Source organism: Octodon degus, unplaced genomic scaffold, assembly GCF_000260255.1.
Source record: "Octodon degus isolate 3935 unplaced genomic scaffold, OctDeg1.0 scaffold00150, whole genome shotgun sequence".
NCBI lineage: Eukaryota > Metazoa > Chordata > Mammalia > Rodentia > Octodontidae > Octodon > Octodon degus.
Genome location: NW_004524726.1, coordinates 2852104 through 2867666, shown reverse-complemented (window position 1 = coordinate 2867666; position 15563 = coordinate 2852104).

Genomic DNA, 15563 nt, shown 5'->3' with positions numbered 1-15563 from the left:
ATATATATTAGGGGCTGGGAATTTGGCTCAGCAATAGAATGCTTGCCTAGCAAGCTGGAAGTCCTGGGTTTGGTCCTTGGCACACACAAAAATAAAACCTCCCATAAAAAAACAATTCAACCAAAAAAATACAGTAAAATCAAAAAAGACCAAAAACAAACAAGGCAGCTACATACAAAATAGGGTAGATATACTTTCTCTTAGTTCAATGAAAAGAAAGATGTATAGTAATAGTGCTTAGACAAGATATCATGTCTGCATCTTCAAGTCTGAATAACTACTACACAGATAACAATATGCAATATATTAATTATTGTAACTGTCCTACTAACCTGTTTGAAACTGTCTCATTGCTTTTTCTTTCTCATTAAAATTAATTTAAAAAAGAACTTAAAAGTAAAAACAAAGAAAACTACTTTTAATTTAAATATATTTTCCAAACTTTCCATATCTCTTTGAAAGTAGTCAAAGCGAATATTTACAAGTATTATTTAACATTTATATATGGCCACTAAAGGAAACATACGTAAAAATATATCAGTCTTGGACTAAATAATGTAACCTTCACTCACAGACCATGTACATCAAAGGATTTATGAAAAAATGTTATCTTTGCTAGCAATATTTCAGCATATGGATTACTGATGCCAATTTACGTTAATCTCCAGGTATATTTTTGCTTTAGGGAAGGTCCCTGGAAAAGAACTAGGTTTGGGAGTTTAAGAGTTTAAAGCCCGCAGGACAGCTCAGCAGACTAATCACTTGCTTAGGCGAGTGCAAGGGCTGGGGTTCAATCCGCAGTCCTCACGCTGTGCCCATCCTGCCTCTGTGCACACTGAGCTTGTAACCTAATCTGGGCATGGTGGCACAACTCTGTAATCCCAGTTCTGGCAAGGCTGAAAACAACAGGATCACAGTGAGTCTGAGGTGTATAGTAAGACCCTCTAAAAATACATTTATAAATAAATAAATAAATAAATAAATGAGTTTAATAGTACTTTTGCTAGTAATTTTGGAAAATATGATTTCTGAATCCTATATTTTGAATTATTTAGTAAGAAGTATGAATAGATTCCCTTTGCAGCTCAAGATTCAAACTAACAAGACTATGTAAATATGTTTAAAGAATAGAAAGCACAACCATTTATTGTGTGGTTGAAAATATGAGCTATAAGGCCTAGTGTGGTGGCTCACACCTGTAACCTCAGGCCTAGCATGTGTGTGGGAGAGCTCCCACACTCCCCTGTGCCTGCTAGATCCCTCTGGACGCAGCCGAGGCCCACTTGTGAGTGAGTTCTTCTGTCCTGCTCTCTGGACCCCTCCAGACCCAGCCCAGACCTGGCATACAGGCCTGGTATGAAACTCTGCAGCTTCAGTCCCTGTAGAGAGAGTAGGGGTCAGAACCACCCAGTTAATCCAGGAGCACAACTTCTTGGCAGAGGGGCACAGTAGGTTCACTTCCAAGGGCTGCTGCAGGAAGAAGCTGAACACAGCAGCCAGACCTAAGCCAGCCACAAGTGGTTGAATTCTATATCTGCACCCAATAAGCTGAGATACTTTGCTAGACCCAGATCTATGAAAGCATCTCCCTCTTTCTCTCTTGACTGAGAGAGGGGACAAAGGGTAACCAGGGTGAACTAGTCTGCCAGGAAAACAGCAGGTACATCAAGGGGAGGCAGGCTATTGGACAGAACTTAGCAGAACTGACTTAAATACAAGTTCCCAATTTAATATCTGCTTAGCTATGCAGACATAATGCTTGTTTTTACTCTCTAAAATACAAACCCATTAGTTACAAAAGTTTGTCAACTGCTAAATATCATTACCCATTATTAGTGCTCCTTATTGTAGTTCTGTAAATATGAAACTATAAGTACCTTAACCATATAATCTCTCTTGGGTAAGAATTTCAGTAGGTGCTAGGGTTGTAACTGCACCAAAGCTCTACACCATAGGTCAGAGGACAGTGCTATACAAAGTGACAAAGAGAAGGAACAAAGTGCAATCTCAGGTCCCAAGCCCACCCAGAACAAGTGTGGAAGACACTAGCACAGAAGAAATTGGGAATCACACAGCTGAATAGTGTCTGAAGTAAAGAAACAACTGCAAAAAGGTATAGAGGAACTCAGATCAGAAATAACTTCTAAAATAAAAAGAAATCTCTGAATTAATAGTGTCTGAAGTAAAGAAACAATTGCAGAAACATATAGAGGAAATCAGATCAGAAATAATCTCTGAAGTAAAAAAAGAAAGGATAGCTATAATGAAAGAATTAATAACTGCTTCTCAAGAAGACACTGATAAAAAAGTAGAGGAGAATAGAAAAGCAATGGAATCCTTGAATAAGCAATATAAGAAAGAAATAGATTACATGAAGCCAAGTGAAAGAGATATGGAGGAACTTAAAATCTCAATCACAAGCTCGCAAAAACATTTGAGTGAAAGTGAAGATAGAGTTTCAGATCTTGAAGATGCTTGTGCAGCTAGTGAAAAGGTAAGAAAAAATCTCTTAAAAAACAACTAGGATATAGGAAAAAAATAATTCATCACCTGCAAGATGTTGCAAAGATGAACAGCATGAGACTAATCGGCATCAATGAGAAAAAGGAGTCAATACAAATGATAAAAAGAATATGGGCAGAAGTAATAGCAGAAACCTTCTTAACTATGGTAAAACAATGTGACGTTCAGGTAACCAAAGCATACAGAACCCCAAATAACATCAACCTAATTAAAAACACACCGAGACATATAATTGTCAAGATCCCAGAAATTCAGCACAAGAATGATATACTAAAAGCCACTACAGAAAAGAACCAGAACATTTTAAAGGAAAACATCTGTAAACTCAGCACTCAGGAGGCTGAGGCAGGAGGATCTGAATGAGGTGGGGACCAGCCTGGGCTAAAGTGTGAGCTCCAGGCCAGCCTGAACCACATAGTGAGGCTGTCTCAAAAAGACAAAAATAAAATAATACTAATAATAAAAAAATAAAGAGGTATAGAGTAAATTAAAACTTATTTAGTTTTTTTCCTTTCACATGCAAATCTCAAGGCCATTGTTTGAAAACTGGTTACAGTAATGCAAAGTTTATTTAAAAAGTAAAATGAAGTAACACTTTAAAAAATTACTGATATATCAGACCCTTAAAGTTTTCTTAACAGGTTTAGTTTCATTATAATATCATCAGTCCTAATGCAATTATCCAAAGGAAAACACAAATCATAGATTATATTTTCAACAAGATATTTTTGTACTTTTATTAGTAGATGTGGGTAATACCTAATGTTGGCCTTCTCCGTGGGGCATTGTTAAGTGTGCTAAGAATCAGGGCTCCTTGGCTCCTTGGATCATCCTGTTTTCCTTCCCATGATGATCCCTTCATCCTGATCTTCACGTTTTCCCTTTTTGAATTTTTTTTATAATTCAAAACTTATAATGAATTCTCTCAAAGCAGTAATTAAAATTGAAAGAGGAAAAGCTCTGTCAAAAACAAACAGTTGAAGAAATAAGAAATTGTAATCACTGACAAACAACCACAGTGAAAGGTTTAAAATTTTCTCACCTTAATAATTGGCCAGTAAACAACAGGGATATTTTGCAAGTATATAGTGCTAACATTCTCAATGTGGGTAATTATTTTTGTTAAAAATGAGAAAAAAGACAAATTATCATAAAATGTTATTGGTTTATTTATTCTGATGCTGGGAGTCAATCCAGGGTCTTCTGTGTGGCAAGACAGTCTTCTGCTGCTGGTCAGTCTCCTTAGCCTGACACGCATCTCACATCTACTTTGGGTAAATGTTTTTACTGCTTCAAAAGGTGACTGCGGGAATTCCACTTCACCGGGAGGCATATGTCTAGAAGTCTTCCAACCAACATACAAGAAAAGACTAGTAAAGTATAATAAAGGTCATATATGAGGGAAGCCTCTATTGGCAGAGAGCTATCTAAGCTTTTTATGTATTAATGCTGTAAATCAAATAAAATTCATTAAAAGATTTACATATGCATGTTAAAAACTCAAAAGCATAATGTTAACACTGAAAATTAAGTTATAAGACTATATATGTAGTGTAACAGTATGAATTTTCAAACCAGTTTCAAATATTTTAACTTGCATTGCTATTTAAAATATAAAAGCACAACATGCAAGACCTAAATGAATCTTAGAGTCACACATGCTTCTGAGAGACAGTTAGATTGTCAAGATCCCAGGATCTTGATGTAGGTGGAGGGTGGTCTCAGTTAGTCTTCTCTAGTTGCTGGGACAAATGCCCAACATGCAAAATGAAGGAAGGAAAGGTTTATTTCATCACAGTAAATGCACCTTTTAGTCCGTACTCAGCTGGCTCCAAGGCAGAGTGGCACATGGCAGAAGGCAGCGTTTCATGGTGGTAGCAAGAGAAGGAGAGCAAATGGAGACGTAGCAGCAACAAATGGCAGCAGAGGAAGTCCGTCTCTCTTAAGTTGCATTCAGGCTCTCTTCCCTACTATGCGGAAAGTAAGTACACACACCCATAATTGCAGCAGTATTAAAACTCATAATCCTAGTGGATCATGAGTTAACCTCAAATTCCAGAAGTCTCCAATCCATGACTGCATGACGCTTTGGGGGCACAACTAGACACAAACCATAATAAGGGTTATATTTATCCCAAGCATTTTAAAAAATATTTATACCAGGAGTAATGATCATTTCACACCCTAGTGCATGTGTGTGTGTAGGGGGGGGAATAGTAGTCCTTTGTGACGATTAAGATGGCCATCTTCCTTCTCCAAATATTTTGATTTGCTTGATTTTGAATAAGTCCAATAATCTATCCTGTCTTTATTCTTATTGTTATTTGATTAGCAACCAAGATCAGGAAGGAGCAAATAATGCATGTGCTCCATTTCGTGTGGTATTGAGCTATAAAAAATTTCAAACAAATCATAAACTATGAGTTTTTCATATGTGCTTATTATGATATGCAATTGTAGCTGACTAAAATGTCTTTTAGGTGTAGCTTCATTTCTCTTGTGCACTCTGATAAATTGCTCTGTATATTTTCAGTAGTAACTTTAGCTACTAGTTCTATGTTTTGATCAGTTCTGTGGGGGTGAAAATGCTGAATCTAACTCTTAAAATTCATGACTTAGAACATTTTTCTGTTTCATCAATTTTAAAATTGCCTGACCAGCATTAGTAATCTCAGAAATTTGAAAAAGATTAAATTATATGATACGTAAACTACAGAATTGTTCTTGGCACACAGTGTGCAGTCTACTAAAAAAGAAGGCTGTAGATTGTTATTAGTGATTTCATTAATAGTTCAGTCTTACCACTAGGCCGTAAAATGAAGACAGGTGGAGGAAGTGCAGGGCAGGACATTTGAAAAAATCTGAGAGGTGTTATGGCTTGTGTGTATTTGTCCCTGCAAGGCCTCATACAATCACTGAGATGCAGTTCTACAGTTTGTGATTAATTCATGATCCAAGGCTGGGATTATGGGTATGAGTCCTGCTGGGATTATGGGTGTGAATACTGCTGAGATTATGGGTGTGAGCACTGCACCCAACCTGGGGCAGATAGCCTGATACAACTTCAGGCAGACAGTCTTCCGCTCTGATGCCATTGTTGTTCCTGCTACTTCTCTCTTTGCTCTCTGCTTTTTGCTGCTGTCATGAAAGGTTGCTCTCTGTCCTTGTGCCACTGTTGCTGCTACTTCTCCCTTTTGCACTTGCTCTTTGCCCCTACCATGAAAGGTTGCTCTGTGCCATGTGTTGTACCCTGTCAAAATTGACTCCATTTTGTTGCCCTTCTAACCTCACTGAGTTCCTGTTCTTTATGCACCGACCCCTCCCAATTCTTCACCCCTGTGACCCAAGTCTTATGACATCTGTACCCCAAACTTTATCTCAATGAATTCTATGTGACTGCCAACTCAGCACCCCCACCCAACAGGACCACCCCATGAACTAATGACCCACTGTACCCCATGATTGCTGACTTCAGCATCCCACTCAGTGGGACCACCCAATGAACTAATGACCCTGCCACTTCTTCCTCTCCACCCCTTCCCTGTTTTTGCAGATTTCAAGCTTAAATACTGACCGTTGTCAATGCTTGACACGCCTCTTTGCACCTTGCATAGAGACCGCCACTGGGTACCAGCTAAAATAAATCACTTCTTTTAACTTTTGGACTTGCCTCGTTGACATTTGATTTTTGAGCTACAACATTTTGGGGCTCATCCGGGATCCCTAAAGGCCTCTTCTTTTTGACGCGGTAAGTAAATTTCAACCTAAATTTTGTCACACCGGCTTGGTTTTGATTTGGCTTTACAGATTTTAAAACTGTGACCACCACGTCAACCTCTCCTTTTACTTTGTCTCTTTGCTTTCTTTTTGTTACTGTTTGGTTTATCTCATTTGTAGTGGGGCGACCTTCGCCGCAGAATTCTGTTTCTTCCTTTCAGCCACATCTTTCTTGGCTTCTTGGTGAGTACTCAAACTTATGAAATCTCTGACTTTGGTTTTGATGCAAAGACTCCGGTCTCTGGGTCCTTGGAGTAGGATGCCCTCCAAGTCAAATAGGTATAGGTGCTTTTAGAGATGAGGGACTGAACTTCGGTCATATGTAGAGGTTTCCGTGACCTAGGTGTCTCTTTAAGCCTGGATTCTTTTATCCCTACCCCCTTACCCCTACAGATTTGGACTGTAGGGGGCTAGCCATCAGTGTGTCGACCTCTCCTCTCACAAAATTTTGTGTGGGCTAGTCTACTCTTTGGGAGTTGTTAATACTCCACACTCATACAGATTTGATGTCATTTACTCTGACTGTAGGAGGTTTGTTTTCCATGGGCTAGTCTACTCTTTGAGTGCCTCTTGTGTGGAGTTAGTTCCTGATACTCTGATACCCCTACCCCTACTTAATATCCCTACAAGATTTCCATTTGCACAGACTGTAGGGGGTCTGTTCTCCATACAAGATTGTTGGGCCTGTTTGGGTCCCTTTGTTTGATCTTTGAGTGCCTGTTATTTGGTTTTGATTCATTAATACAGTTGTCAAAATATTGGGCAAAATATGTTGATAAATTTAAGTTAAAACATGAAACTGTTATAAGGTTATGATACTTCTTTAATGAAACATTTTATGACCATTTTGTATTTATATGTGCTACATCTAAACTAATTATTGAAAGTATTGGTATTCCTTGTTCAATTTTAGACAATAGCACTATAGGGTAAAATTAATAAGATTCCTATTGGATTTTATGTAAACTTCTGCAAATTGAAACTTTAGCCAGCTTAAACTTAAAAAACCTACATGCCTATAAAAAACAGGACTCCTTTTGCCAGTTAAATTACATTAGGTCTGCAAACATTCTTAAAGACTTGGAGGACAAGTTTCACTGGGATAGAATGGTTCTGATCCCCCCTCTTGTCAGGCCTGATCTGTTTCAGTTTCCTTGCTTTGACTTTATTCCTAATTTTCCTATCTCTTTGCACTTTCCTTTTTAAAAGGTATGTAAAAGTTAAGAACTCTGACTGTTCCTGCTAAGTACAGCCCTTAGAAAATGAGTGTTAATGCCAAAGACAGGAAAGTCATTCTAGAAAGGGCACATACCTTGTCTCTGGGTCAGATGAGACAAAAAAGAACTATGCCTGTCCAGGAGGATACATATAAAAGCCATGTCCCAGCTCAGTGTTCTGGGCAAGTCTCCTTTGGGAGACTAAACCTAAGACACAGTGGAGAGAACTGACTTCTGGGTGACACCAGAAGGAGCTGTCTCCAAAAGCAGCACACTTATGGGACCAAAACATTTACGTGTAAGAGAACAATTTGACCTTTTCTCCTTAGTTATCATTTATCATTTAATTGGGTAAAAATAAGTTAAAAATTTAAAACTTTTATTGTAAAGTGCTTAAATAATCTTGTTCGGGCTTTTGAGAGATTCCTTATAAAATTTGGATGAACAATGGTTGCTTGTAATTCCTTTAGGAAAACTTGTGATTCCTAAAACAGCTGTTACTCGTAGGCCTTCCTGGAGAAATTATGAATACCCATTACCCCAATTGGGATGATTGCCAGCAGCTCCTGCAGACCCTCTTTACCTCTGAGGAACAAGACTGCATACGCTCAGCTGCCCATAAGGCAGTACTCAGACCTGACAGAACATCAACCACAGACATAGACCACCAAGATGTTGTTTTTCCCCTCTCACACCCTGATTGGGACCCCAACACTGATCAAGGTAAGAAGGCTCTCAACAGATACCGCCAGTTGCTTCTGGGAGCCTTTAAGGCAACAGCCTGGAATCCTTTCAACCTATCCAAGGTATCAGAGGTAAGACAATTGGCCACTGAGTCCCCTACTGTTTATTTGGAGAGACTTCTAGAAGCCTACCATATCTATACTCCAATAGATCCGGAGGCACCTGAAAACACACGAGCCATAAGTATTGCATTCGTGACACAGTCGACCCCTGACATAAGACAAAAATTGCAGGAAATAGAGGGTTTTGAAGAAACACCCCTTAGTCAGCTCATGGAGATAACTCAGGAGGTTTTTGATCAATGTGAAACCAAAGATGATGTAAATGACAAGAGACTTGATTGCCTGGCTACCAGGAGCAGGCCAACCAGTAAAGAAAAACCTATTAAAACACACCAATGTGCTTACTGTAAAAGAATGGGACACGGAAAAACAGATTGCATTAAGTTAATGATCAAGAACTAGAAAAAAGAGACTAAAGCTCTGCTGAATACCCCGTAGGGAGGTCAAAGCTCTATCGGCCCCAAGAGCCTCGGCTAACCTTAACCGTAGGAGGTCAACCTGTTGATTTCCTAGTGAATTCGGGTGCCCAACCCCTACAACCTCCTGAGCCTTCTGCTGCCACATCACATCTGGTATGCAGTATTGGACTTAAAAAATGCCTTCTTCACCTTGCCAATCACCCCGGTGAGTCAACTCTTATTTGTCTTTAAATAGACAGACTCCTCTTCAGGAGTCTCAAAAAACTGACTTGGATGCAACTTCTGCAGGGTTTCAAAAATGCCCCCACACTCTTTGATGAGGCTTTATCCCAAGACCTCCTCCCCTTTTGGGAGGATCATCCAGGACTAACATTGCTCCAATACATTGATACCGGGTTTCAGCCAAAAAGATTAAAAATGCAGCCCAAATTCTAGACCTACTGGCTGCCATTTGGCTTCTACTAAAGGTATCTGTTATACATAACAAGGCATATACCACAAGCTCAGACCTGATAACTAAAGGAAATCGTCTCACAGACCAGACAGCTCGAGAGGCTACCTTAAAATCAGTGGGGATGGAAGAAAACAAAACCCTACTCCTCATGCCTCCCACCATCTCTGACCCTATGCACACTTCAAGAGATCTTCACCTGGCAGCCCAGTTAAATGCTAAACCAAGAGATTCAGACAAATGGTATCAGCTACCTGATGAAAGAATCCTTATACCAGAAGCTTTGGGAAGAGAACTGATCCAACAAGCCCATCAGGCTACCCAGTTTGGGGGCTCGAAGCTAGCGAGCCTATTCCGTGATCGATTTTTCATCCCAAAGCTGACCAACCTGATGCTGTGAACAGTGCCTCAAGGTAAACCTAAAACACAGCAAGCCAGTGAGTACCCTCTGTTATCTGGGAAACCACCCCAGGAGAACATTAAAAAATTGACTTTACAGAATTAAACAACCCAGGACAAAGTGGATACAAGTACTTGCTTGTTATGATGGATACTTTCACTGGATGGGTAAAAGCCTTTCCCACCCGCTCAGAATCAGCTCTTATTGGAGTTAAAAAGTTAATCCAGGAAATTATTCCCAGATTTGGCCTACCCTTATCTATGGGGTCTGATGATGGTCCGGCTTTCATAGCCTAAGTTACTCAAAAACTTGCCCAAGCTCTCCACATTGATTGGAAGCTTCACTGTGCCTATAGGCCTCAGAGCTCAGGCTAAGTAGAAAGGATAGACCAGACTCTAAAGTCCACTTTGGTCTCTCTTTAAAAAAAACTGGTGAAAACTGAGTGCGCCTTCTTCCTTTTGCCCTTCTAAGGACCAGATGTACCCCCTATGTCTCTGGAATTTCCCCTTTCGAGGCAATGTTTGGGAGACCTCCTCCACTTTTGCCTCACTTGACAGAAAAAAGGTTGCTGAGATTACTAACCAAGATCTCATTAAGTCCCTCCAGGCCCTCCAGCCAGTGCTTGCCTCCATCCACCGGGTTTTTAGACAGCAACACCCTGCTCCTGACCCTCCGGCCCCTGGACTCTGCCAGTAAGCCACAGAGCCAGGAAACCAAGTGCTACTCAAACGTCTGGATCCAAAAGGACTGGAGCCCTGGTGGGAAGGGCTATACACCGTGATGCTCAACACCCCCACAGCTATCGAAGTTGCCGGAGAGTCCAGCTGGATTCATCATACCAACTTCAAGGAACTGCCACCCCCAGACGAGTCAGTCTTCTGACCATTCAGCTACAGATGGACAGTTATTAAGGGAGACAATCCCTTAGAAGTTAAATTGAAGAAATGTACATAATCTTTGTTCTAGTATTACTTTCTGCTTGCTTGTTACGCCCCAATGAAGCTATATTCCAATCCCATGCCTCTGTGTATGGAACTTGGCAAATTACTGATTATACAACTGGTAAGGTGCTTGCTAAAAATGGAACTGTGCAGGCAACTTTAACTATAGATCTATGTATCCTTTTAAATTCCCATTCCATTCCCCTCCAAGACTCTGTCCTTGGACCAGACAGGGTCCCCATCCTACACCCAGAAACTTCTGTTCCTAGTTGTAAAAACCTACAGAGCCAAAAGACTTTACAAGACACTGGATGGTATATTTGTCCTCAAGAACAAAAATCTAGTACTGACTGTGGTACGTATAGTGAGACTGAGTATTTCTGCTACGCGTGGGGTTGCGAGACTATTAGCCCATGGCATGGTTCTAATGCAGATGATTGGATAAAAATTATTAGAAAAACCCCAAAAACATGCTCCTTAAACCAATGTAACCTTATGACATTCACTTTTAAACATGACCCTATTGAATACTATAAGGGAAAACATTATGGTATAAGATTATATGAATCAGGTCATGACCATGGAAATTCCTTTACTATTCAATCATCCCTGGGAGCTGGCCTGTACTGGCCTGTCCCATTGGACCATTAGCAGCACTGCAACCTCCAGCATTACCCCTCAGGACATCTCCACCCTCAAGCTTTCAACCCACATCAGCATCACAACCAACTTCCCCAATACCCCTAGACACATACCCCGAAGAGCCCTTTGCTCTCCTTGATATTAACTTTCAATACTTAAACAGGACTAACCCTAATCCAACTGTTAATTGCTGGCTTTGCTTCTCCCCTCATCTTCCTTTTTATACAGGCACTCTGGTCATCTTTCCCCTCTCTGAGGTCCAAAACACTTCTCTGGATGAGCCTACTTGCTGGTGGGGACAAAGACCTTTACTTACTTTAGGGGATGTTCTACCCATTCCTGGTTCTTGCTTGCTGTCAGCTGCTTATAAACTCAGAGGCTCCATGTATGCTGACTCTTGTCATATTAACCACAGGACATATATCCAGAACATCACCTATCCACATAACCAACACCTTACAGCTCCAGATGGAGCTTGGTTTGCATGATTTTCAGGCATTACCCCTTTTATCTCACTCCAATACTTCACCCGTGTACCTAAACTCTGTATCCTAGTACACAAATTACCCCAAACCCATTGGTATTCAGGAGAAGAAAGATTTAGACATTTAGGACCAACTACCAGTATGTTGTCCCGATATACTAGAGCTGCTCCTGTTCTAGTTCCACTCCTCCTTGGAATTGGAGTGGCTGAGTCTACCGCCATAGGGACAATGGGGTTATTATTAGGAGACTCAAATTTTAGATGGTTGTCTAAACAAATAAATAAAGATTTGACACTACTTCAAAATTCAGTCACCCAACTAGAAGAATCACTAAGCTCCTTAGCTGAGATGGTTTTACAATACAGGAGAGGTCTAAATCTCCTCTTCTTAAAAGAAGGAGGCCTATGCTTAGCATTGGGAGAAAAATGTTGCTTATACACAAACCACTCAGGGGTTATTAGACAAAGTATGTCTGACTTAAAACAGAGATAGAAAAAATCTTGGACAATCACAACAAAACTGGTTTCAATTATAGTTTAATTTTTCCCCATGGTTCACCACTCTAACGTCAGCCTTGGCTGGCCCTTTCGTCATTCTATTGGTTTTGATCACCATTGGACCTTGCATAATTAATAGGATAGTACAATATGTGAGCTCTCACTTACAATCTATTAAAATAATGATGATACAAACGAAGGGTGGGAACTTATTCCCAATAAAGAACAACCTAGTGAGTCAATGATTTGACTCATCCCCTTAAAATCATTGGGGAATGTTGTACCCTGTCAAAATTGACTCCATTTTGTTGCCCTTCTAACCTCACTGAGTTCCTGTTCTGTATGTGCCGACCCCTCCCAATTCCTCACCCCTGTGACCCAAGTCTTATGACATTTGTACCCCAAACTTTATCTCAATGAACTCTATGTGACTGCCAACTCAGCACCCCCACCCAACAAGTCCACCCCATGAACTAATGACCAGCTGTACCCCATGATTGCAGACTTCAGCACCCCACCCAATGGGACCACCCAATGAACTAATGACCCTGCCACTTCTTCCTCTCCACCCCTTCCCTGTTTTTGCAGATTTCAACTTAAATACTGACCCTTGTTAATTCTCGGCATGCCTCTTTGCACCTTGCATAGAGACTGCCACTGGGTACCAGCTAAAATAAATCGCTTCTTTTAACTTTTGGACTTGCCTCATTGTCATTTGATTTTTGAGCTACAACACCATGTGCTGCTCTGCCTTGGAGTCAGCTGAGTAAGGACTGAAACCTCCAGTAACTGTGGGCTAAATAAACCTTGCCTTCTTTCATTTGGGTGTTGGGTATTTGTCCCAGCAATGAGAGAAGAGTAACTGAGCCAAGATGTGTTATGTCTGTGTAACAATGCCCCATGATGAATATAATCATTATTAACAGTACTACAAACATATATTAACAAATTTCTTAACATTTTTTAAAAAGTAGTATTTAACATCTTTCTGGTTATTATCTCTTTGAATGAATACATATTTGCACGGTTTTAAAAGTGCTCTAATTTGACTGTACTTTTCTGCAAGTTCAACTGATCTTTTCCATCCTCTTACCTGATCACCCACCTGGATCTCTTGTAACTCCCACCTGCACTGTTCTTTCCATTTGTCGATCCCACACTGTTATCAATCTTCCTAAGCTTTCCTTAAATCTTATCTTGTCTACACTTTCCATGGATTGATTTGAACCTTTCCCCTAATGTTTATATTTTATGTCAGCTCATTTAGTGCTTAATTATATTGTACCTCATATTCATCATTGATATTCCACAGCCACAATTTTAGTGCAAGTTAGACTATTGGAAGCTGTAGGTTGCATCCGTGGTTTCTCTCACACTCCAATAGAACTTTCTAACATTGTGAGTGAGATGCAGGTATCTGACTCATTTTGATCTAGTAAAAATCACTCAAGTGGGTTTTCTGCTAGTGACTGTGGCTATCCCTCATCAGTTTACAGTCTGATATATATCATGGCTCCAAATAAGATTTATTTCATAAAATATAATTTATATTACTTTTAATTACCCTTTTTTTAAGATAAACTATCTTAGAAAACTATCTGTAAGATCTTATAAATATCATTATCAACACTTTTTTGGGCTTTTCATGGGACATGATCTTACTGTATAGTCCAGGCTGACCTTGGACTCAGGAGGACCTCTGGCCTTGATGTCTGCATTCTAGGTTGCATGTGTACACCACCACCATGGCTGGATTTTTATAAATATTTTTTAGTAAAATAAACTAAATGCAGTCAAATTGGGCAACATGTAAGAATGAGGATTCCTGAAAGATAGTTGGCAAAAAGCAACTATTAATTATGTTTTCATGCTTTAATTGATTTTATTATTCGAGATGTAGCCTCCAATTTTGAAGGAAAAAAAATTAAATGCCTCTCCAGACAAGAGGTCAAGTGAAAGTGCCCCTGTAGTCACAGGAGACTTTTCTTAAATGACAAGAGCTCCTCACATTGTAGTACTAAAATTACAAATAACCAGTTATATACCCCAAAAGAAAAACCCAAGAACACGGGCGGGCCATTACTGTGGTCAAAAACCCCATCAGTCAGAGGGTGAAAATTTAGTTAGAACAAAAATTCATATGAAATTATAATTTATAACTTTCCTTAAAATATGAATTCTAATAGCTATTTTAAATTTAGAACATGTTTTAATAATTACCCTTCTGAACTTCTAGAAGCCATCAAATATATCTAAAACTTTTGTTCTCTTGAAGGTTTTAGAGAAGCATAGTTAAGTTATAAAAAATTCAAGTGTTCTTTTTAATCAATGCCCAGTATTAAAATAACTCTAAAATATATTTAATTTATAATAGCTATATTTTTATATGCATTTCAATTTATTTTATACATGCAAATATTTTTAGTCTTTCTAAGGTTCATAAGCAGTTCCTCTAAATATTTTTCAGGAAAATGCTTGACAATATCTGTATTTAATAACATTATTGGATACCCAGTGATGAAAGTATGAGCTTATGCACCATGTATTTAAAATAACAGCTTTCCTAGCATGGTCTATAGAGGTAAACGACTAGAAGAACTTATTAAAATATTTACATATATGTTGTCCATAAAATTCCATGTAATAGGAACCTATTTCTTAAATTTCATATAGGATGATTTGTACGAAGCGCATGAAGAAGGAATGAAAAGGCTGCTTGCTTTCCTTTTCTTTAAGAGAAGATTGACTTTAATAACATTGCTTTGAAATAAAATTCTGATAGACTTACCAAATAAATATCCAGAAGAGCAAGAGGAATAGACCATATCAAGCAGATTGTGATGAGGATTTAGTGAATATGAACAACAGAATGGAGTAGAGTGCTACGTACATAGAAAATGTTTCAGCTGATGTCATGGATCTGATTTAGAACTCCTAAAGAAAGGAGAGAGTCATGACAGTGTGATGTGGACTATGCAAATCATGCTGAACAACCACAGCTTGTGGCTCCAGAGCATCACAAATTCTGAAAATCATATTCAACTTAAGGACTTCTCACATTGCTTATTCAACTAGAAGGAGCCAAAGAAATTTCTGAAATTGCAAGCCCATAGGACACAACCATAATGATGGAAAATTAAGTTCCACTCTCTTGTCCTCACTGGTGCATGAAGGGTGCAACAAAATTTTATTTTCCTTTGTCATTTCTGGGAAATCTACCTTGGACAAGGTACTTTTCTTTGAAATGGCCAGTCATCTCAGCCATCCTGTTATATACTTACACGTTTTCCCCCCTTCATTTTTCCTCCTTTTTCTCATTTCCCTCATCTTCATTATTTCCATGAGCTTTTTAAAAATAGTTTATGTGTAGAATTTTCAGTTATATATTATATATTATATTATATA